The sequence below is a fragment of the Chelmon rostratus genome, chromosome 7 (assembly GCF_017976325.1).
Source record: "Chelmon rostratus isolate fCheRos1 chromosome 7, fCheRos1.pri, whole genome shotgun sequence".
NCBI classification, from domain to species: Eukaryota; Metazoa; Chordata; class Actinopteri; order Chaetodontiformes; family Chaetodontidae; genus Chelmon; species Chelmon rostratus.
Window position 1 is genome coordinate 18,019,374 of NC_055664.1, and position 24,208 is coordinate 18,043,581.

The following is a 24,208-nucleotide window of genomic DNA, read 5'->3' on the forward strand; positions in this document are numbered from 1 at the left end:
CGTTTAAACAGCCAGGTATTTCCCTCAGGAGTTGACCAAAACAGAGTTAAAAGGAGAGTGATTTTTGGATTAAATTTTAATGTTTAAATTTTCGCTAGCGTGATGTGGAAACGTGAAGCCTCCAATGCACAAACACGGAGAATGGAGGAAAGGAAAAAAGTTCATCTTTTGAAATGACATATTTGCATAATCATAGATTCAGGATTTTTAAATCAGGGTGAAGAAGTACATGTCATTTCAAGCATTTTCACAAAATAGAGCTTTTTTGTGGAAAAACCATATTAGAAACACATTATTAGTGAGTTTATATACATCTTAAAACATGTCCAGATGGGTTCTTTAAACATCAAATCCCTCTGCGGATGTTGTTTCACTGGCCAGCTCTTTCTGTATACTATGACACAACTGTGACCAGCAAATGTGCTCTGTGGCATGGTGCACTGAATAGCTGGACGTTCACCACCAGGCTCCAGCTGAAGCATCAACACTGAATTCCTGGCAGCTCAAGCAGTTTACTCTGCACTTTGCAGAGGGCAAAAACAGAGGAATTAATCTCATGAGGATCAGTAAAGTAGCTCATTACTACTGTTATCCTCCTGTACCCTCTTCTGTCACTTGTGGCGAAAGCTTGACGCTCAACATTTCAGCCCTTCCTTGATGTCAAGTGAAGCAGAAAGTGGAAAGCACACGGGAGGTCATGTTCTGCTGGAAAATACTTGTGCAGCGGAGACAGGAGAGCTGGAGGGTTCTGCTGAAAAGTCTTCTGACCTTTTGGTAATTTGTCCCCGGTGGTGAGGTTTGTTTTCCTTGCACCAAGAGGACTGTCGGGGAGCGACTGCGGAGTGGAGCCATGGAGTGAAACACACCAATGAAATGGATGAATGGGGCTGTTGCCTGTCAGGCAACCTAAATGTTTAGCCCCGGAGTAAACATCTGTAATCTCCTCTTTTCCACTGGCATCCTTTTCCGTAAAATAAATATGAGGCTCATTCATAAATCCACTCATTTTAATAATATTTTTGCCACAGTGTGTCTTAGCATGTAAAACCTTCTCCTCTCTTAAGATAAGAGCATTTAGTAGGTTAAAAGGAACATGCACTCCTCTGGTTTGATGCGTGTTTGTGCCCGTGTGACAGGAGTGTGTGTTTGTGTGTGTGTTTGCCGACAGCATGTAGCGGCAGATAAGAGTGCCTTCTTCAGCCTCAGTGTGCTGTCCTTCCCTGCTGGCAGTGACTGCTCAATAATTTAACACCCACTCTGTCAAACGCTTCTGCTAAAACCCCTTGACTAAATATACACGCACCTGCATGCAGAACGAAGCCACAAGGTCATTGTTCACACACACAAACACACACGTATGTGTCACACCACATGTCACTGTGTATGTTGTGTTTTTTGGGAGGAGGTCTTGTCCAGAAAGTTGTGAAGTTGGAGTGTCATGGTGTTTAGCTTCTCTTTGTCCTCCTTCACTTCACCCACTTTCTCCCAGTGGGGCTAGTTTGAGCTGACATGGTGCTGAAGGGTGAGTTTGGTAATGGAGCTGTTTGGTTGCCCCCCCCCAATTTTCTCCTTTCACCTATATGTCTCCCTCCTCTCTTCATCTCCTTCTCTCTCCTAGGGGGTTGGCAGCGAATGAATGGGCTGCAAAAGCTCCATCTCTAAGGCCATGTCAACCTGCTGTGCGCCCATTATAGCATCTCACCTGACTCCCACTGTGTCCACACTTGCTTTGACTGCTTGCCACGCTCAGTCACTCAATGTGGTGCACTAACACGCTACCCCGTGTGATGTTGCATGCTGATTGTGTTGGAAGTGTAAGCTTAGAATCCAATTTGTTGCAAAGCTACAAGTCTTGCTCTGAATGCATAATGCTCACCCACAGCAGTACTGCACTTGTCCAAAGCAATGCTACTAGATTGTACCGTTGCATGTATTTTTGGTGTGTAGCTGATTAGCAGTCTCTAAACCTAATCACATGGCTAGAATTGACTGGGCTGCTTTGTTTTGAAAGGGTGACATTCTTCACGTAGACGGCAGTTATATAAAATGCTGAAATGAAAGAAAGCTTGTGCATGTTTTTCGGAGTATCGTTGACAATTTGAATCCGACTAGGAGTGCCAGGGCAGGCTCCACAGTTGTTTGTTTGTCTGTGTGTGAATGAGAAAATAGATGAGTCAGTTGGAGTTTGCCTGCTCGCTGTCTTGGCAGTGAAGGACGGCGGCAGAAGAATGTTGGCTGAGAAAAGGTAGCAAGTCGCAGCTGCTCGAAGTTAGCGACATTGGTGTGGTTGTGTGCGCAAAGAGACCGGGGGCTGTGATTTTTGTAACGCTCGCAGTTGCGGCTCTTCCTCTCGTCTTGCTTCCCAGATGGGCCTCTGAGTAGGGCAGGTGCATCCTGGTAAAAGGAAACAGGCCTCCTGGTTGTGTTTGTCTGCCACTGTATGCCCACATGTTGGACATACGCCATTTGATCATTTTCAGAATCAGAGTTCTCTCGCATGAAAATGAAACGTTTCCCAGTGATTTGCTGTACCTTACTCTGAATGTATGACTCTAGTGCCCTGTACAGTATGTATGTTTAAAGTCTGCATGCTGGAGCCGATCTGCCGCACACATGTGCTGCACAGCCTTCCGGACATCGATCCATCCGGACAGGAGGAATGCAGCTGATATGAATGTTTGATATTTGCACATGGTTTCTATTCACTGCGAGCTACAAACCCTCAAATCCACTCTGCGGTGAACCAACCCTGAGCCAGGTTGTCTTTAATTTACACTGTAACGAAGGCTCGCAGGGTAGAAGAGAGGATCAGACTCCACAGCATGTCATTAATTTGTGCTTGTGATTAAAATTGAGAGGAAGAGGAGGGATCTTATGTGCACACACAAGTGTGTGTGTGTGTGTGTGTGTAAGCTCACTGCATGTATTCTTAGGCAGAGTATGTGTGATTGTTTGTATACCAGGGTCTTGCTGGATCTCTGCCATGTACTCTTGATTATGGCCCTTTGAGATTTATGACCCTTTTCACCCTGTTGTTTTCGCCTGTGGTTCCCTCGTTTTTTTCCCAGCCTACTTATTGAGAAGGGTGGTGCAGGGCCAGTCTAACACTGGTAAGGCTCTCTGGTGAACCATCTGCTGTGCAAGAGTTAGATAAAGTCGTTAGGCCTAAAGAGAAAACAGAAGAGAGGTTAAGAAGCAGATTGAGAGCTATTTGCAAACAAATTGAAGACAAAGCCTGTGTTCATTAGTGTAACTACAATAAGTAAACTTAATCTTCCAATGGGGTTTAAAGTTGATTCCAATCTGGATTTGTCTGACCTTTTTGTTTGTAATCCTCAACCAAGTTGACAGTGGCAAAGGCCACAACTAGCAAGCTGAGTGTAAATCCTGTGTTTAGTCACATCCCAGTCAGATATAGGCTATCTCCTGGCTGCCAGAGCTTAATATTTGAGGCCTCCAGGGGTATCGTTGGCCTCATTCAGAAAATCAGAAATGGGTTGTTAACATACTCTGACCCCAGCGACATAACTGCTCTCACACACATTTTTCCTGTTAACATCCAAGCTTTGTTTTTACATCGGCACTAGGCATGTGCTGCGATGAAACATTTAAGGACAGTTATCTAGTTTAAAGTGTTCTTTGTACTGCGTCTAAATTCATACCAGTGTTAATGTTAACATGGAATTAAAGCATAAAACAAATTTATGGCTGATAAGATTAATCACAATACATATTTTTAAACCTTATTTAATCGTAAATCGTAAATGTTTTAACCCAATACGTGTCACTCACAAGTAAATGTTTTAGCTAATAAAAGCTAATGATTCAAACAAAATAAAATGTAAGTTTGTTTAGATCAGGTTTTTGTAGTAGTTGCTAGCATATATCCTTTACGAAGTCAAACAGCATTGTATCTGGTACTAGGGTTGCAGATAACAATTATTTTATTGACTATTGATTAATCTGCCAATGATTTTCTTTTTTCATTGATTAACCACTTTGCTGTAAAATACCTGTAAAACAGTAAACAGTGTCCATCCAAGGTGACCAGCCAGTCCAAAACCCCCAAAATATAGTATAATATATAAAGCATCAGAGAATTGAAGATGCGACTAGTGACGTTTATGTCAAGTCTTTGCTTGAAAAATGACTTAAACAACCACTCAGTAATAAATAATGAATACATCAATGGACTAATCGTTTCAGCTCTGTCTGATGCATTACTGACACTATTTACAGGCTTCTCCATCTATGCTCTTCCCATGCGGCCATGGTGGGTTATCCCCTTTAACGATGGTTACTGGAATAATGTGAACTAAACTGGGGAGATGTGATAATTCCAAACCGTCACAGACATTTGTGCACCAGCAAATATGCAGTACACATCAGATCCAGCGTGTTGGTAAATGGAGCTTTGCGGCAAGCAGGCTGGTAATTGATTAGTGTGGTGCAGAGAAAGCTTATGGTGATGTGAGTTAATGCTAACAGCTCAAGGCTCTTAGGATCCCCGCTCTCTTCCTGAGAGCGTCTCTAAACTGAGGCTAAAAGGAGTAGAAGAGACAGCGGGGCAGATTAGATTTACACTAATCCCACTGGGGAGATTGGGACTATACGCTCTCTCCATGGATTCAGTTTTTTTCCACCATCCCTCTCTCTTATATTTATTCATTTCCCCAATTAATTCCTCGTTCTCTTCGTGTTAGACTTTTTCAATATTTTTAGATTGTCCCCTCCTTTTCATTTACACATCCACTACCTACATGTGTTTGTTATGATGAGAAGTCTGCATGTTGCCCTCTTCCTGAGTTGGTTTAATGAGTTTATCCAGCAGCAGAGCTGGTAGCTATACTTACAGATGCCCAGAGGAGGAGAGATGCTTTATAGAGGGTGAGAGGAGATGAAAATGATGGCATGCACGATAGGTGCCCTGAGTCGGGTCAGGAGAGAAGAGGGGGAAAAAAAGATGCCGAGACGAGAAAAGAGGAGACGGATTGACAAAGCAGCCGAGAAATAAAAATGCGACACGCTTACAGAAGTGGAAGTGAAGATAGTGGAAGAAGGAGCTTAAAGCTGCTGTTTGGGGGTGGAGAAAAAGGCAGAGAAGAAGCTATTTCTTTCAGAGGAGATGGGGATAAAAACATGGATGCTGAGAGGCGACGCCTTGCCCATAGCCTGAAGATTTTCCAGGGTTGCAGCATTACTCAGAAAGCACCAATGAGTGTAGATTCAGAGGTTTAAAGAGTCCGTGTGAAGCCAAGAGTTGACAGAAATAACTACAACGTACTGGAACTATACAACGAGCTGTGAGTTAGACCATGTATGAAGTGCCAGTGGAGGTTCTTCATCTTTTGATCATAAGCCTGTCAGACTGAAGGCCACGGCACCATAGGGGCAGTTCCTCCTCCAAGAGCGAGCGTGGCATACTTTTCCACCTCTTTCTTCTGTTTTTCATCTCCTCCCTCACACTCGCTCTCTGTCTCTGTTGACCTTTCCTCACCACAGTAACTGTCTCTGTTTTCTCTCCCTCTGTTCTCCTCCCTCCTACCTCTCTGTCCACACCTCCCCTTCCTTCCGCCTTACCTACTTATCTGTTCTCTACTTTCTCTCCTCCCTCTGATCCCCCCTCTGATCTCTTTTCTCCTCAGAAATCAAAATGTGTCATTCACTCCAATATTGAGTATTATCAAGGGAGGCCAATTGGAGTGTGTGTGGAAGTGGGAGCAGTGAAGGACAGAGTTTCCTCTTTCAGATCACACATCTGATTGGGCTGTTGAATTACACAAATTTGTAGGTTTTGATCTGCATTATTGACTGTTCCTAATGCTTAAAAATATATACAGCATATATCAGATATTTTCCTTTTGGCTGTAGAGCCTTATATAGCATTATTTCTGTTTTCCCCATTTCTCACCTTCATGTCTTCTCTGACCTTTTGCTCTATTACCTTATATATCTCTTTCCACCTCCTTATATCCATTTCCACCTTCTCCCTTTCTCCCCTCTGTCTCCGTCCTCCCTCTCCCTCCCCTCACCCCTACCCGCAGAGTCACCTTATCTCTCTGCAGTCTGTCTGACTTATTTATCACTGCTGTGAAATATTAAAGAGTCTGCTGCCTCCAGTCCTGAGGGGAGTCCACGACTTTTACTTAACACACACGCACGTGCAAACACATACACATAACCTAAATCATAATGTCTTCTTGAGGTGGCGCACAATCTGCAGCAGTCTGCTGTGCACAAACTGCTCATTGTCTTGCTGTTTTAGAGTCTTGTCCCGCTTCTTACAGACTGACAGACAGAATGCCGAGTCTTGACAAATTCTGCTCCTTGGGACCCTGTAGATGCCTGTATGCCATTAGAAAAACTCCTGACATGTCTGCTAGAGTGACTATCAGTCTGATGTACACATGCCAGTTCCATGAGACCAGTTTACATTAGCTGGGCTTGTAATATGAGGGAGTCCTGACTACAGCTGAAAGGATTAGTTGCCTCTATTTGCCTCTATTTTGATAATTGAGTAATCATGTCAGCCTCTTAATGTGCTTTTCTCTGTTATATGTCATTATAAATTGAGAATTGTTGTGTTTTGGATTGTCGGTTGGACAAAGCAAGACATTTGAAGACGTCACCTTGGGCTGTGGGAAGCTGTCGCCCAAACAAATAATTGTTTGATTTTGAAAATAATCAGGTTAATCGATTATGAAAAGAACCATTAGTTGTAGCTCTAGTCCTGACTCATTTGACCTATCGGTGGCACAGCACATTTCAGCAAAAGTAACAGCAACAGTAACTTCAACTTTTCTCTGTGAATATATCATTCCACAATTAAAATAACATGGATTAGTAAGAAATAGTAAAATCTTGAGAGAGTTCTCTAGTGTTTTAGTTCTGTCAAAATAAATCAGTCTGTCAAAATCACAAATTTGCTTCAAAGTGCTTTACAGCCTGCACAATGTGCAACAACCTCTACCCATAGACCCTCATTTCAGATAAGGAAACTCTCTCATTTTAAAGAGGAGAAAAAAGGACAACACCAGGCACCTCCATAAAGTTGGGAAACCTGCAATAGATGAATTTAAAAACAAAAGAATGGTGAAATCTCATGCAGCAAAGGCTGAGATATCCTTCTTCTATTCTTAGCAGGCAGTCCCTTGGGGGGCAGTGGTGTCTAAGGCTGGAAACAGTGAGCAGGCCAAAGTGGAATGGGTCTGCTCTGTGATGGTACTGCACCTGCTGTGGAAACTGGGCTGCCTTGGAGACCCGTGGCCTGACGCCTGCTGGCTCTTCCACAGCGCCTGCAGCCCTCCCTCACCAGGCAGGCAACAACAAATGTTCAAGCTGTCAAGAGCTTGCAAACCAAAAGTGAACAAAAAAATGATTATAAGCTTATTTTAATCCAAAATTATTCCCTGCGTGGGCAAACTTATTCAGCATATAAGCATCGATTCAATTCATTAGCTGGAAAGTTGTTGGACACTTTCCACGTAACGCTTATTTGAGCGTGGCCAGCCCAAATGCCCACGGTGTAGTTTTGAGCTGTAATAGGGAACGTTGAGATTGTTTTGGAAAGTGGGCACTGGGTTTCGTCGTTGGCTCCACATCCTGTCCTCATTATGTCGTATGGGAACTTGGCTGCGCCGAAGATTTGAGCCATCATGGAGCAGCATGTGTCATCATCACCGCCTCATCGTCATGTCATTATACTGTTTACCACTTAAATTGGTTTGACCTTAGGGAATAAGTCAAATTTAAGGCTTAAATAAAGGAAAATGAACATCAGCAGGGTCATGGGCCAATTGGAATGTTGTTTTCGTTGCTTCAAGACCATAACTGACTCAGGTTCAGTCAGTGCCTTGTTTTCTTTTGCAGATCGAAGAAGACACAATGATCCTGGATTAGATTATTTCTCAGAGACATCTGCTACTCTCTGCCAGAGTGTGCCTTGGTCTCCCACTCTACAAGCCTGTCACACAGACTGATGTGATGCAGGATCTACCTCTGTCTCTGTCATGACTCACGGGCTGAAAGTAGCTACTTCTCTTCACTCTCAAATCCAGTCTGTTGTCCCGTCTCGAACTGAGTCCATTAAATCTAATCATTATTCTGATTAATAGACATCTGTACTCTCCCATAAAGTGACACAGGCATACACACAAAAGCCTTTAATTTTGTCGGGAAGCTTTATGGGAGCAGCAGCGGTGGAGGGAGCAGATGAGTATTGATTTTTATGAATGCCTGTATGTTTATCAGCTAGTGCAATTTGGTTTAGGCGTTGCATTGATCCCTGTGTGTTTTTTCTTCCCTCTGATGAATGGGAACGCAGAGTGGGGGAGATGCCAAGAGGCCAGTGTTGTGACTTGTGAAGGAAAGTCATATTTTCAGCATTGCATATCAGTGAATCATGGTGAATAACCTTGTGATGAACTCTGTGCGTGTACACCTGCGTACGTCAATGCAGGCCTTGGCATAACACTTGTGTTTGTGGCTTTCCTCAGTGTTGCCTTTTTTTTCTATGTCACTAATCAGACCGAGAGAAGAGGCAGGCTGTTTGTAATTAACGTGATAAATGCAACATCTGTCTCCAGAGTGACAAGCGAGAGAAAAAGGGGGTGAGGTTAAGCAATAGGAGGAGGATATAGATCGAGCACTGGAATAGCAAGCGAGGAGGATGGGGGAGGTATGATCATAAACGAGAGAGATGAGAATGAAAGAAGGTGTGGTGAGCTGGTGCAGCAGGAGTACATAAAGGTGCGAGAAGGAGGGAGTAATCCAGATGACACCAGCAGAGTGCAGCGTTATTAAAATGAAGAGCCATCAATTTATTCACACATGCACCTCGTGCAAAACAGATCAGCAGAAATCCAGGCGTCACTCTGTTCCTTATTTATGGATGCCCCAATTATTGGCCTGCTGCTGCTCAACACACTGTATGTGTATGGAAATTAGGTGCATATGCATGTGAAATATGGAATGGTTACTTTGCACCATATGCTCACTGTTGGGTTATTTTTTCATGCGCGCTGTGGTATTTAATTGAAAGCGTTGTTGCGCCAGAGAAGCCAGCTGTATGGAGATGAGAGCGATCATGAATGGATGGACACAGGAAGGGATGAATGGGGTCCAGGAAGCTGTAGACGCTGGATGGTGGAAGTGGCACTTGGCAGAGCGCTCTGCAATGTGCCTTGTGGTGGCAAGAGTCTTTTCAGAATATCAACGACTGCAACGACTCAATCTGCATTTCAATAATCACCAGGTGTCCGTAGTAATAACAGGGATGTTAAATTTAGAGCTGAAACGAAGTCGATAAATCAATTAGTTGATTTACATAATTTTTTTTTTTTTTTTTGCTATAAACAGATGAATAAGAAATAATATGAAATAGGATTTGCAGCACAGTTTAAGATGTAAGAGACAGATAGGCCGGCTTTAAGGCCACAGTTTGTTTTGCTCGACTTAATTTAGAATGGAGCTAAATTTCTGGTAAATCGGCAAGCCATGAACAACCTGCTGCTCAATAAGGTGTAGTTCATGCATGTCATTTTGGTTTAATTTCCTGAGTTATCTGCAGGTCAATGTTGTTTTATTTTCTAAAACTGTTTATGGAATGGTGATTGGACAAACTGATCAGGGAACCAGAGTTAGAGTTAATGAAACATACAACATACATGTCTGCTCAGTTTAATGCCATAGTTGTGTGTTGCGTCACAATTCAATATTAGATCTCCTTGGATTGGTGGAGGGTGTTCACCTCCGGCAGGAAGAGGTGACAGAGGGGAAAGAAGGAGCTGGAGGAACAGCAGGCCAGAGTGTGTGTTTACTTCAATATGTAAACAGCTCCTTCCTTCCTTTCTCGCTGTTTTCCTCTGTCCCACAGTGAAGGCATTGGCGTGTGATAAAACACTTGCACAGCAGAGGTGGTAATCTGTAAACAGAAAACTTGGTTTGCTCTCCCCTCATTCTCTTATCTCACATTCGCTCTTTTCATCTCTAAAACTTTGTGTTTCCTCCATCTGTAGATCTAACTGGGAGTGCGAGCTTTGTGCTCCAACTCTCTCTCGCTTTCATTTTTTTGCCATGCTCCCGCTGCCTTTCCGTCTTTGATAAGAGCAGAGGATGTATCCACCTAAGGAGAGGATAAGGAGGGGAGCGGCAAGAGAAACGGCAAGTGTTGAGTTCAGATTTTGCTCTATGAAGGCCACATGCATAATTGCCCCTTCAATCAAAGCCGTAGAAAGTGAGACTGAACAGAGCAAGGACAAGGTTTCAATGAGAGTGAGTGATATGGTATCGCTGTGTTGATATGCGTTGTGTTTGCAGCGAAGTGGAGAGAAATGCAAATTGATATTTCAGATCAGAGGAGCTGTATAAGTGTATGGCTGCAACATGTGTGTGTGTGTGTGTGCCCGTGTGTGTGTGTATGTGGGAGGGAGGGAGACGGAGCACGGATGCAATGAGCCGTGAAGACGTAGGAGAGAAAGTTGGTGAGTGGAGATGATGAATGCACAATAACAGAGGTCTCGAATTGTCTCTCCACCACCAACACCTTAATGGCCTCCCACAAACGGGGAGAGAGAGATTCCTACTCCCACTCTAATGAAGTTTGACGACATCAGCGTACGACTAAGTCCAATAATGGTGAGGCTTTGTGGAGAAACTTAGCTTTAGCTGTGGTCTTCAAAAGTATTTACTGATATCTTGATGCCTATGCCTCGGCATCCAAGGACTGACACTCATTATGCATTGTGTGTGTGTGTGTGTGTGTGTGTGTGTGTGTGTGTGTGTGTGTGTGTGTGTGTGTGTGTGGTGCGCACATTCACACATTCACAGGTTTCTGCCTCCTTCCGAAGCCTTCAGACAGATGTGATTAATCTACATGGTCCACTGTACCAATTATTCAACCAGGAAATGATTGATAAGCGGCTTCAGTCAAAGGAGGAAAGAGGCAGAGATGCAGTTCTTCTTAGATATCCATTGTGTGTGTGTGTGTATGTGTGTGCGTGCATGCATGCGTGTGTGTAACATGGGGTAACAAACAAACACTGACATGGTTCATTAACCTATGGTGAAAGAAGCTGCTGTGGCTCTCAACAGTTCTGTGTTCACATACCGTATGTGCAGAATTGTTTAGGGATGCATCACCATTGTGTGAGATGTGTGTTTGTGTGTGTGTGTGCATGCATGTACATGCATGTAAGCAGTCAAACACAGAGAGGGGTGGGTTGGTGAAGCTTGCCACTCTGACTAGTGAATGAATATTCATGCAGTTGATATATCAGTGTCTGCCAGAGAAAGCAGGCTCCAGATCGCAGGAATACAAATAAGAACACTTGCCAAGTGTGTGCATGTGTGTGTGTGCGCGCTCTGTGTGTGGGCACACAGGGAGATTATAGGCCCTGGAGTGCATGAGCAATTGGGAGGGTGTAAGATTGTGATAGGTGTGTGTGTGTGTGTGTGTGTGTGTGTGTGTGTGTGTGTGTGTGTGTGTGTGTGTGTGTGTGTGTGTGTGTGTGTGTGTGTGCATGCTCGCTCCAGAGAGAGAAAGAGAGAGAGAGAGGCGTAGCTGACATTTACTCAGCTCTCCTCCTCTAGGCTTTTTGTGCCCCATATTCAAAGGAGGGAGAGGAACACTCACTCTTGTTTTTTCGAAACTTTTGCCTGCTGTCTTCTCAACTCAGCCTCCGTCACTTCATTACATCCTGCTGTTTGTTGAGAGTTCATGGATAAACTAAGCTCTATGTGTGACAGTACAGTAAAATAAGAGATGAAAGTCTGTGAAACACTGCTGCGATAAGAACTTACAAAAAGTAACCAAGCGTAGGCGCTGAATATCAATCTGCGGTTCGTTGGACTGACAATCACATTATCCCAGTCTCATCAATAAAGATTGTATAATTTGAAGGACAAAAAACACAGTCCTCGTCTGGGTTCTCTTCAAAAGTTAGTCCTTTTAGTACAAAATCCCTCCACCGCTGCTCAGCAAGACAACACTTTTAGTGAAAACACTAAAAAGACTAACTTTGGGAAATATAATTTGAGCTATTCAGCCTGCTGAAGCCTCATGTTAACCCAGGCCAAACTGTGGGTTGCATTTTTGCACACAATGAGGACTGTGTGGCTTTTGTCCTCCATCACTTCCACTGGAACTGCGTTAGGTAGGGATCTTTGTTATGTAGATATGAGCATGTGAGTGTATTAAGACAGACTAAAAAACATGAACCTGTCCTTTAAATCTGATGTAAGTTAGATTTTGTTGGTTGGAGCTTGGCATTGCTTGAGATCTTTTGATACTCGGGGCAGTATGGTAGTCAGGTTTCCGTGCAGCTGCAAAGGCATAATTTGTTTTGATGCCAAAAAAGTTGGGACATTGTGTTAAATGTAAGCAGAATGCAGTCACTTGCAAGTGAACTGTTTTACAAGCATATGTAGGAACAGCCTTTATACAATCATGTGTTCACAAAGTGACCCTCACTCCATCCTTGCTTGTGAACAACTGAGCCTTTGGAGGATGGAAAAGTTGTGGAAACAAACAGGTGATTTTGGAGCATTCCACAACTCAGAAGAAGCAGATATAACAAAAATCAATGAAGCCGATGAGGTAAAACATTAAATATGTTGTGTGTACTTTTTTGATTTTAGTACACAGCAAAAAGGATTAGCAAATTATCACATTCTGTTTTATTTGTTTTCACAGCGTCACAACTTTTTCGGAACCTGGGTCATAAATTTCTTTTGCAAATACATATAAAACCCTTTTTTCATTTCTCAAAAGAGGCAGAACTCCTCTAGCCTGGTTCCACACCTCCGAATGGCTTCTGTTGTTAAATGAAACTCTCACGCTGTGACAGATTTTGCATAAGATTCCATTATCGTTCATTCAAATATAAAAAATGTGAGCAATGAATTGTGCGCCACAGCAATTTCGTTCCAGTACAATTATTTGGAGAGACGATAGGTGGTTGTTTTGATTTATTTTCCTGCCAGATTGGCTCAGACCTCTCGGCCCAAGAGAAGGTGCAACGAGGATCTCTAAACAAGAATCATATGAGTTCCATTTGCAGGGAACTTGTTTTTAAATGTCTCTGCAAACACATTCTGTAAACAATAAAATACTGGAACCACGTAAGAAAACATAAACACAGCAACAGCAGAAAAGCAGACAACTGGATAAACATTTTAACTCTGCATGTAAAGAATATGGCCCCTGATTAGTGTGATGTAAGTCAACTCCCCCAGGTTCTTCTTTTCTTGGAAAGCAAAAGAGAGAATGACGACACGTAGATGTCAGCAGTATACTCCACATACACACACACGCACACAGAAATCATGCAGGGGTGTGTGTATAAATAGACCAGAGGTAGGTGTCGGGGTCTGAAGGACAAGTGAAATTCTAATAGATGCCAAAGGACAGGCCTATGGAGACATGAAGCTTCTATATTTGATTAGTGGCTCATTGTTCTTTTTCTCTTCTCTTCCAGCTATAGATTAGTGCTTTCCAGTATTCGGATTCAAACGTTCACGTGCAGCCCCGATGAGTCTGCCGGAGCGTATTGTTTTGTACAAATGTGTTTTAGAAACTTTTAATAGTGCCGGATCTGTCCTCCGCACAAGGACATCTGTGAGCTGATGGACGTCTGAGAAGTGCTTAGCCAAACCCTCTGGGTGCTGAACAGAAGCAGTCATCATTCTAGCTTCACATCTGTTCATTTAAGAAAATTGCAGTTGTGCAATAATCTAGTCTACTTGCTGTCATGATTTTGTATGATAAGCACCGAACAAAGCAGTTTTTTGCGCGGGTTTGGCGTCACTCAGACCTTATTCGTCTACTGTCTACTTGTCATAGTGAGTCCAAACTGATTCTTAAGGCAGATTGCCACTGTTTTAGTTTTTGTTCAGTATGTTATTACCTTTAAGTGCTTCAACTAACAATTATTTTTCATTGTAGTGTCTGTTGATTTTTTTTTCAACTGATCAAGTAATTGTTTTTTTCATAAAAGTTCAGAAAAATGAAAATGTCAAATTGCTTGTTTGAACTGTCCAATACCGCAAAGAAATTAGAATGACAGAAAGCAGAGAAGCAACAAATCCTCATGTTTCAGAGGCCGCAGCCAGCAGCACAGGGCTGTAACTGGCAATTATTTAGATTATCTATCAAGATGGAGATTATTTTTCTCAATAAGTGAGTTATTTGTTTGGTCTGTGAAATGTCAGGAAATGGTGAAAAAGGCTCAGCACAGTTTCCTAAAGCCCAAGCTGATGCTGTTTTTTCCAACCAACAGAAGAAAAGCATCAAATATCTCCAATGACAAACTGAAACTAGGACATTTTGTGCTTCATTAATGACTCGTCAAAAGTTTGGTTAATTATTATTTTATGATGACTAAGAAAAAACAATGGTATGTGAACAGGTAGCTCACCTGGCGGAGTGGGTACCATCTATCATGACTGGGTTCAAATCCAGCCCGGGCTCATCCTCTCTCTCTTTTTTCTCTTTCTCTCTCTCCTGTCTTTCCTGACGCTCTCCAGCTGTCACTATCAAACTAAAGCAGAACTGTCAGAAAAAATATTGAAAAATGAATTGATTGTCAAAATAGCCACAGACTAGTTTTGTGTTGATCAGCTAATCATGTATTTAACTAATTGTTTCAGCTCCACACCGATCAATAGACAAATGTCACATGATCAGTGCCACGTATGTCCTGATTGTGCTGTATCTTGTGCTGTATCATTAAGACAGACAGTACTATTATTCTCGGTATGTAATGCCTTGGCTTGCACTAAACAATCAATAATGCATTTTGCCTGCCTTAAAGATGGAGGCTCATCTGTGCAGTGGAAATGTTGACCCTGCAACTTGGTGATATTGCCTCCATTTGTTTCTGCAGCCCCCTGTCCCTCCTACCCATATTCAGCTAAACTGATCAGTCTCTAGTTTTTGAAAGGGGATTTGTAAGAAGAGACTCATGGGAAGTCTTCTTTGCTCTGTGGTGTAGCTGGAATGTGTAATATTTATTTAGCATTATCATGTGTTTTTTTTTTTTTTTTGCAGCAGTAGTAGCGGCGTGGGATCGCGGGTTGATGTTGATAGCTGCTGGTAATAATAGACTTACTGGAGGTGGAAGATGAGAAAGTATCCAAAGCATTGTCTGTGCTGAGATCACAACACGAAAACACCACCTTCTCACAGGAACATCATGTTCCAGCATGTCTACGCCTAATCATAGCCGAAGTGTTGCTTTGCAGGAAACCGCTTTTATTTGTCGTAGAAATGGTGTGGAAAGAAATCGGTTTGGGAAAAAGTGACTATAAATGGATTTGTCTTGTTGTCCAAACTGATCAAACCTGACATCAGTTCTTGTTGCGGTCAGTCATCATTACTTCTGTCAAGATGGAAGTAATGAAAGGATGCGTGCTTAGTAAAAAAAAGATGTTATTATTCTGTGCAAATAAGTGTATGACAAAGCATATAAATTCAGAACGGAAGTGTCTGTGTGTTTGTGTTATTTTTGATCAGTCCCACACCTCCACGAAACTTGGAGAGTGAATCTGAGTAGGAAGCGCTTTTCTCATTCTTTTTCTCTCCATGTTTCCCCTCTCATTCGCCTCATTTTTCTCACCTGGTCGCACATCAAAAATGGTTTTATCACCTCTGTTCTCTTCCACACACCTCCTCATTCCACCTTTTCTTTCCCTCCATCACTCTCTTCCCTCCGCCGTGGTGTTTATGGCCCGCGCTGATTTATGCCAGTTGGAGTTATTCTAATTGCCACCTCTCCACTCTGTGAGACAGGCGTGTGACGTGTGGAGCACCCAGGCCAAATATAATCACTTACTCTGCCTATCTGTCTGTGACACACGCACACACAAATACTGGCAGATGCACACACACGTCCGCACACAGCACGAGGCTATTCCTATTCCTCTGCATTACTGCTGCTTAGCACTCAGACCCATGTAGATTATTACGCAAGAAATTACAGCGCTGTAGTGCTTAACGACTAGCATTACATTTCATGGGTGCCACATTTACACTGTGGCAGCTCTGTTTGCGTGTGTGGTGTGTAGCGTGTATTGTATGCGCTTGTGTTAAAAAGAAGGCAACAAGGAAGTCTGGATGATATTTACCGCCATCCTGGAAATGTGTGAGCATCAGCGCCTCTGGTATATCGTCGTATATGGCAGCACTTTTCTTGCTGTTATCAGTGGAATATAGAAAGAAAACAATGTTAGTCACACATAAAAGTTGATGCTTTGGTCTGGTAGCTGTTGATGGCTGGTTTTAGTTATTCATAGATCTGTAGTTGGGTTTATGTCAGTAACAGAGATGCCAAATATGCTGTATGTTTTAGGCAACAGTAGAGATTTGGCAGATAATGAGGTGAGAAGATGACCTGCAACAAAAAGTTCCTGCTGGACTCCAGAACAACAACCAGGTTGTTCCCTAGGCCACACGGATGCCCCCGTCTGTTGACCAATTCAGCTTTATGCTAGCTTGTTACCTCATCAGTAAAAGACTGCTGCACTGGCAGCCATTATAAAACACATTTCAGTTATTCTGTTGCTAAATTAGCATATATATATATATATATATATATATATATACACACACACACACATATATGTGTCATACCAACATTTTATGAAATCCACCTTTTTACCTGTTTGGAAGAGTAAGCTTTAGTTAACTTTAGTTCAGGGTGTGTTTAGCCTAGCTTAGCACAAAGACTGGAAGTCAGGAGAAACTGGTAGCCTCTGTCAAGTGCAACCTCGATCGAACCTCTTTTGGAACTGGGGTTGTAAAAGCTGACTTTAACAAAAATAAACTAAAAATATCTATTTGATTTTTAAAAATGGGTGAAAAGTGCTTTTTTTGTTCCATGACAACTGAGTACACATGCACTGATGAAGACTTTGAGATGTGTTTGAAAGCCATGAAAGAGGGTAATAAGTGGACCTTGAGTTTTAAATGTGTCTGCTTTTCACTAGGTGACAACTGCTTGTCTTCTGTCTTCTAAGTTCAAAGCCGAGGCACAGAGCCTTTGCTGAATGACAGAGCTCATCATCCAATGCCTTTTTTGCATGGTACATAAATTCTGTACACGGTGTCTCACTCAGTACATATCTTAATCACAACAATGTATTGTTACCTTTACTTTGTTCTTTTCCTCAAATATCAGTGTCAGTATGCTCAGCAAATATCCAGTATTGGTCAGGCTGTAATACAAGCAGCTCACATCCTTCCACGCTTCAGCAGTTATATGAATCATGTTCTGGCATCACCAAGCCTTGGAAATGACGCCGAGCCTCCTTTCTCTAAACTAAACATCAGTCTATTATTGAGTGGGTGTCCAGGCTGTAGACACTGACAGGGTGCTCTTACTACGGGGTAAGGCTATAGGAAGCTATGGATCAACAAGACGGCCTCCTTCTAATAGACTGTTTAGGTTTAATATGAGTTTTCACCTCCTCTAATGGACCCGGCTGTCGCAGGAAGGACGCACAGTGAGGCCTTACTCCTAGGTTGTGTGTGTTGTGAGTAGAGAGGCAGAAAGATGGCTCCAAGTGTGTTCACTGCCTGAATGTGAATCACATCGGTAATAGTTCCCTTCCCTTTATGAGTAAAGAGAGGCAAGATATGTCTGTGTTTGTGTGTGTGTGTGTGGTAGATCTGGAGTCGCTAGACGGTCACCTTTGCTGTAAAATCTGCTTTATTGGCAACTGAATGAGCCAACAACCTGCGGTCTGTAGTCCTCGGGGGCAGGTGTCTGTGTATTAGCACAAGTTTAAGGGGACTCGGAATGAGACGTCTGCTGAGGTGGGACAGATGTTCAGCCAATCGGAGGCTTTGGCAGCAGTAACCATGGCTACCAGATGTTCTTATCGCACCAGCCTTACACCTCTCGTTCTTTCACAGTCAGACATAGAAAAGAGCCGGGGCTGACTCTGTTCAGCCGAGAGGCAGTATTTCATGTCAAGCGTTCTCCCTCTGAAGGCTGAAGGCACCGAAGCATTTCCTGCCACTTTTAATGGACTTCTATTCAACTTTCCAGTCCTGATATACTTTTATAGCTCTGCGTTTCGCTTCTGAAATCCTCATTCACTTTGCAGAAGTCATTTCTGTCCTCTTTACACTGTCAGCCACGCAGCACAGTGTTGGCCATTACATGTACCCTCTGAGACATGACTGGTATTTGAATATGAATGTTGGTCAGAGTGGTTTATCTTTGAATGTTTCTTGAGCTGGTGTAGCGACGTGTGTGTGTGTGTGTGTGTGTGTGTGTGTGTGTGTGTGTGTGTGTGTGTGTGTGTGTGTGTGTGTGTGTGTGTGTGTGTGTGTGTGTGTGTGTGTGTGTGTGTGTGTGTGTGTGCGCGCGCGCGCGTGTGCGTGTGCGTGTGCGTGTGTTGGCAGATTTGAAGTTCACTGTACCAACACCACAGTCGCCCCTCCCCAGCCCTCCACCCCTGAGCCCATCTGTGCTCAAAATGTTTGTTGTGGTTTTGGGTGAGATTTAAGAGCTGGGAGAGCAAAATAGTTTTGGGATGCCGCGGTAAAATCGGTGTGTTTGGGCACAACAAAGCGGCGTTTTCAAGGCCACACAAACACTTCCAATCTGGCTCCAGGCTCACACTGCACAGGAAGCACATTATTGAGTCACAATACTCAGTTTTACAGTTTTCTGAACCAAGTGAAACTGATCTACAAATTGGTTTTCAGTGTTTTTGCACTTATTTGAGGACGTTCTAGAAGTAAGACTCATGACTCACGAATCATGAAAATGACACTATTGATTTTTAGCTCATTATTTACAGATGACAGTGCATATTATTGAGCTTTTTGAAAACATAACTGCAAGTGTGGGGGTTGGCACAGGTAAATCACAACTAAAACTGAACAAAAGGATGAAAAGATTTATCAAAATGGTCATGAAATCGGCTTCAATTAATGAAAAATAAGATCTCAAAACTTTCTAATAAACATACTTGTTAGCCTGTTAAGATAATGTGCAAAAAACCCATCTCAACTCAAGGTCCACTTTCTAGCTTTTTTTAGCGCTTTAACCACATCTCACAGAAAGAGCCCTTTTTATCTACATAGGGAGCGGCAAGGGGTACTCAGCTGGTTGCTGCCTCACCTCTAGATGCCATTAAATCCAACACACTGGTTCTTTAAGCGCTTTTTGTCTATGCTGACTGACTCCAAAACAGTTACTAAATGGACCAGTTGGCTGTTTCCAATGTCAAGTATCAACTTTCAGTCTCCGCATTACAAATGATGATTGTGTGCTTTGTGTTCATGTGCACTTAACCCCTGTTTTGTTTGCCTGTATTTACATTCCTCTTAAGTACAGATGAGTGGGCTTTTCTTTATGATGCAGTGACAGCATTGTGCTAACACACACACACACACACACACACATACACACACACTCCCACTCACAATCTAAACTTGGCAAAGCCTTGACACATACAAATCTGAGGTGTGAGATGATGAAATTAGGACTCCTTGTTCATGCTCTCCACTGCCTGAGCTCTTTGATGTCATCCTGAGCAGAAACATACCACACTGTTTCTGTAGAGCACCCAACCTGTAAATATCAGTGTGTTTTGATTTTCCTGGTTAAACGTACTACAAGGAGTTTTAAGCTGGTTATGAAACAGTCTGGGAAGTCTGGGCATCCCTGCTTAGACTGCTGCCCCCGCGACCCTGCCCAGGATAAGTGGAAGAAAATGGATGGATGGTATTACAGTCTGTAATACGGTTGCCTCTATATGACCTACATAAGCAAATGAGACCATCGGTGAGAAGACTGACTATTTCTATGTAGTTATTCTTAATGAGTGTCCCAGGGTCTAATTCCCAGATGAAACGATTTACAGCACACAGACCGGAAGAGCCTGTGTTTACATTTTCCTTGCAAAGTTTCGTAGTGAGTGGCTTAAAAGGACACACGAGGAGATTTGTCCTAGGAGAGTTTTATTTTTGACGTAAGAATTTGTGATTATGGCTGATACTGGCGTTAGGGTTCGGGATAGAAGATAATAGATACACTACCTCATCGCTATGCATCCTGCAAACTGTTGTGTTAAAACAGAGCTTGCCACAAAACAAATGCATGTGCGAGCCAGATCAAGATGCAGACGCCACAAGGTGGTGGAAACACCACAGAGGCCGCCAAAGTCAACAGAAAGTGGAATTTCCTTGTAGTTTCTTTCATTCAAAGTAAAGACATATTATATCCCACCTGCCTGAAGCATGAAGCACATGGCAATTTACAGTCATTACATACTATACTGGGATTAGAAAATGTAAACTCCTCAGAGATCTCTTTTGTGATTATAATTTAAAGCGTGTGAATTGGAAATCAAAACAACAAAGAAAAATATTTCGAAATGCTCTTTCTCCAGACTCCCTCTTCTGTAGTATCCTCTGCTCTCTCTGTAGTTCATTGCTTTGATGGTTTTCTGTCACTTATCTCCGGCTCCGTCTTAAAACTGGAGGGACCGTCTCTCTCTCTCTCTCACACACACACACACACACTTTAATGATGTGCTTGAGTGATGCTAATGAATGGTTCTTACACTCCTCCTCAGTCTCTCCCCCTTCGCTCCCCTTTCTCTTCTTCTCTCCATCTGCCTGCTTGATCTGTCAGAGAGGCAGAAAGAGATTTTTCTACTTCCGTTATGAAACTCCCTCAGGGTGATTCTAAAGGAAAACTCGGATGACTTTCCTCATTTCAGCCGGCCTGGCGATATGATGGATGGAAGTGTTTAAAAGGCCTGACTATTTCTGTTGGACTGTTCGTCTGAGTGGCTCACAGTTAGCAGTCAGGAGAGAGTGTTTGGGCAGATGATGCAAAGCATGAAAAGTGTGTAGGTTGCCCTGTTGAGATTGGAAGGTTTGCGTGTTTGTGTGTGTGTGGGTTTGTGTACTTACTGTACGAGCGTGCAAGCCTCTGTGATTGCATGTGTGGTGCAAGTGAAGTGTGGTGTGAAGGAGAGCCCAATGTGACGCTCTGCACAGGTATGACTGATTGCACTCTGAGCCGACTCTCCTGCGTCGGGACTTGGAGTCACAGTAATAATTTTCTGCAAAAAATATACGTTTTTTTTTTTTTGTAATAAGTCTTTAAACTATTGGTTGACTGAGAAATTGAACCTGGTTTTCTAAATCAGACAAAATCATTCATTTTTACACTATGTTTTATAAACCAAACAATCAAATGATAAATCTAATAAAGGATCGACAGATTAATAATGAAAGTTCATTTTAGTTGCATCCTTATTAGTGTAATTAAACTTATCTCACACCAGCTCATGTTTTTGTATTACCAAAGAATCAAAGGATATCTGTGTAATGTAAAAGGAGTGTTTGTGACAAACCCACAGGTAATTTTCACTTGATTCTGCAGTTTTCGCCTCATTTTACAGCCCGCACTTTAACTTTTTTGATTAATTCTCGCCTCTCTCATCAGCTGCATTTTCAACAGCAGCAGGAAGTTGTTTTCAGTGACAAAGCTCTACGGTTAAAGCACAGCAACGCACGGCACACAAAGTTACCAATTAGCTGGTGAATGTTGTGGAGCATTTAGCGGGTAAAAGAATGGATATTTCCCTCAGGAAGTAGCTCCACTTTGGTGGAGCTAAAAGGCAACTGAATATTGGGCGGTTACTCATTTTGCAATCTGTCCCAAAGTGAAGTAAACTCAACTTTCTTGCATCATGTATATGTTTTGTGACACTTTATTATAGTTATACATTAGTTAAAGGATTTGTGTGAAGTTTTGACCATTAGCAGTGCAATGAAAAAGCGTTTTTATGAGTGAAACTTTAGTTCTTGACCCCTGCTGCTTTGACCCCTCTATCTTTCTTTGAGCTAGAATAAATCTCCCATCAAACAGAACTCAAGCTTTAGCTCTTCCTGCATTCCTCTGTTGTGCTCTTATGCCAACCGCTAATCTCATCCTCCATTTTGTTCCCTCCTGTATTACTATCCTTGATCCTTGCCATCTTGTCTTCATCCCTCTATCCCACAGTCTTCATCCCCATCCATCCCTGCTATCCCTCCCTCATCCACCCTTCCCTCCTTTCATCCTCTAAGCCGGCACAGATGCTGCAGCCAGGTGTTCGATGTGTCGATCTGGTTAGCCAGCAGGTTAGATTGTCAGATAATCAAGACTCAGCCTCCATGTCTCAGTCTGTCACGGTTGTCTGCTGTTCCCAAGATAAGACTCATATGCAGTCACACTGTCTCAAAGAGCGGTGGAGGAAGTATTCAGATTCTTTACTTTAGTATAAGTATTCATACTGAAAATACTCTATTACAAGTAGAATTCCTGTATGTATGCAAGAAAAATCAGGAAAATGTACTTGTCGCAGAAAAATGGCTCTTTTGACTGTTGAATTACATTACTTGCGCAATAACATAAAAGCAGGATTTTACTAATGCAGTGTAGCTAATTCTTGATCATTTTGTACAAGACTGATGATTATTTTCATTATCAATTACTCTGCTGATTAATCAATTGATTAAGTGGTTAGTGATTGGATTGACTGTTAGTGATTTAAACAGTGATTTAATAACCAAAGTGACACATTTGCAATGCTTGTTTTGTCCAACCAATAGTACAAACCTCAAATTATTAAAAACAAGTAACTTACTAGTACTTACTAGTACTAGTAAATACTAGCACCCTAAATTTGTACTCAAGTACAGTACCTGAGAAAATGTATTTGCATTCCACCACTGGTCTCATAGACTGATTGGTGCATGTGCAAATGAAGTCAAATGCTTTGGAGGAAATGTAGCTGGAAAAAGGTTTTGTGACCCCAGTGCTTTGTGAAGGACTGACAGGCAGACAATTAAACTGCCAGGTTACTGGCACAGTATAACACAAGCAGACAAAAGTCTTCCTGTTCTATTTATGACCTTTGAACTCAGTTTATGACTCCTATTCCCTGCATGGCAACTGCAGGATGAAGGTATGGCAATGGTGATTGTCTTTGGACAAGAGAAAGCACCGTGTCAGAAAGATCCATGGTGATTTTGGACTGAGCATCACCATAGAAGCAGACAGAAGGGACTTTGGGAAGTGGGTAACTGCAAGTGTTTGGGTTTCATTGCAGAAGATAGGGGAAGAGTGACGGAGCTCGCAGAGGAAAGCTTCAATAACACTGACAAGATATAACAAGAGAGGAGTGGATGAGTTGTTTTCATGTGTAGAGAAGAAGCGGAGGAGGCAGGGTTATCTGAGTCCTTGAAAGTAATTTCCCAGAGCAGAACAAGATATAGATGGAGAGAGAAAGAGAGGGAGGTAAAGATAGGAGAGAGAGCTAAATGGGGACACTCTTGAGACATGGGGCTCATCTATGGGTCTCTGTCATATGATCTCAAGCATCATATTCAACGGCAGGAAATTGCAAACTTTTTCTCTCGTGCAGTCTTGACTGGCTCACCCTGTTCTCTTAATCCACTGCTTTTTAATTGCTGAAGTAGTTTTTGTGAGTGAAAACCATGTATGGAATATGAGCCGTATGAATCTGGGATGCTCCAGACCACTGGCATGTCAGCAGAACATTATCTGACATTTGTACTTGGAACTTTTTGAACTCGGTGACCTTGGACTGGCTCATCTTTACTCTTTGGCACTGAGCCATAAGAGGGAGGCATTATTTGTTCTGAAACAGCAATGGGAGTGTGTGTGTGTGGTGTGTGTGTGGTGGGGTTGAGTTGGTGTTAACCTTAGAGTAAAATGGATAGAGGTGAGGATACAGTTTCTCTTGCTCAGCTCTATCCCACAGCGGGGTGTGAGTGTGGGCTTGTGTGGGTTTGATTGCCGATGCACTTTTTCTTTCTTTATCTTTGTTTATCTGTGATTTTTTTGCTTCGCCAGGGCAGAAAGGATGAGCAGGTTACTGGCACTGCAGCCTGATGTGTATGTGTCTTGCCAAATACAGTGTGTGTGCATGTTTACAGTTGTATAAAAATAATATATTGATACTATGTTCTGTATAAGTAATGTGATATATTTTTGTGGTCTCCCCCAGAAAAATGACCCCTTTTTAACCTGATTATTGAATGTCAGATTTTCATTACACCTCGGTAAGGCCTTAAAAAGCTGATCGACAGAAAATCAACCAGCAACAATTTCAATAAACAATTTAAGCCATTTTTCAAGTATTTTTTTAAAGTCGTTTTGATCATATGAATTAA

At 42.4% G+C, this 24,208-nt stretch overlaps 1 protein-coding gene across 1 annotated transcript in view; it reads left to right on the forward strand.

Moving 5' to 3' along the window:
- ppm1lb (protein phosphatase, Mg2+/Mn2+ dependent, 1Lb) overlaps positions 1-24,208 on the forward strand; it is a 44,875-nt gene that overhangs the window by 6,403 nt on the left and 14,264 nt on the right. The gene's annotated exons all lie outside the window — the stretch shown is intronic.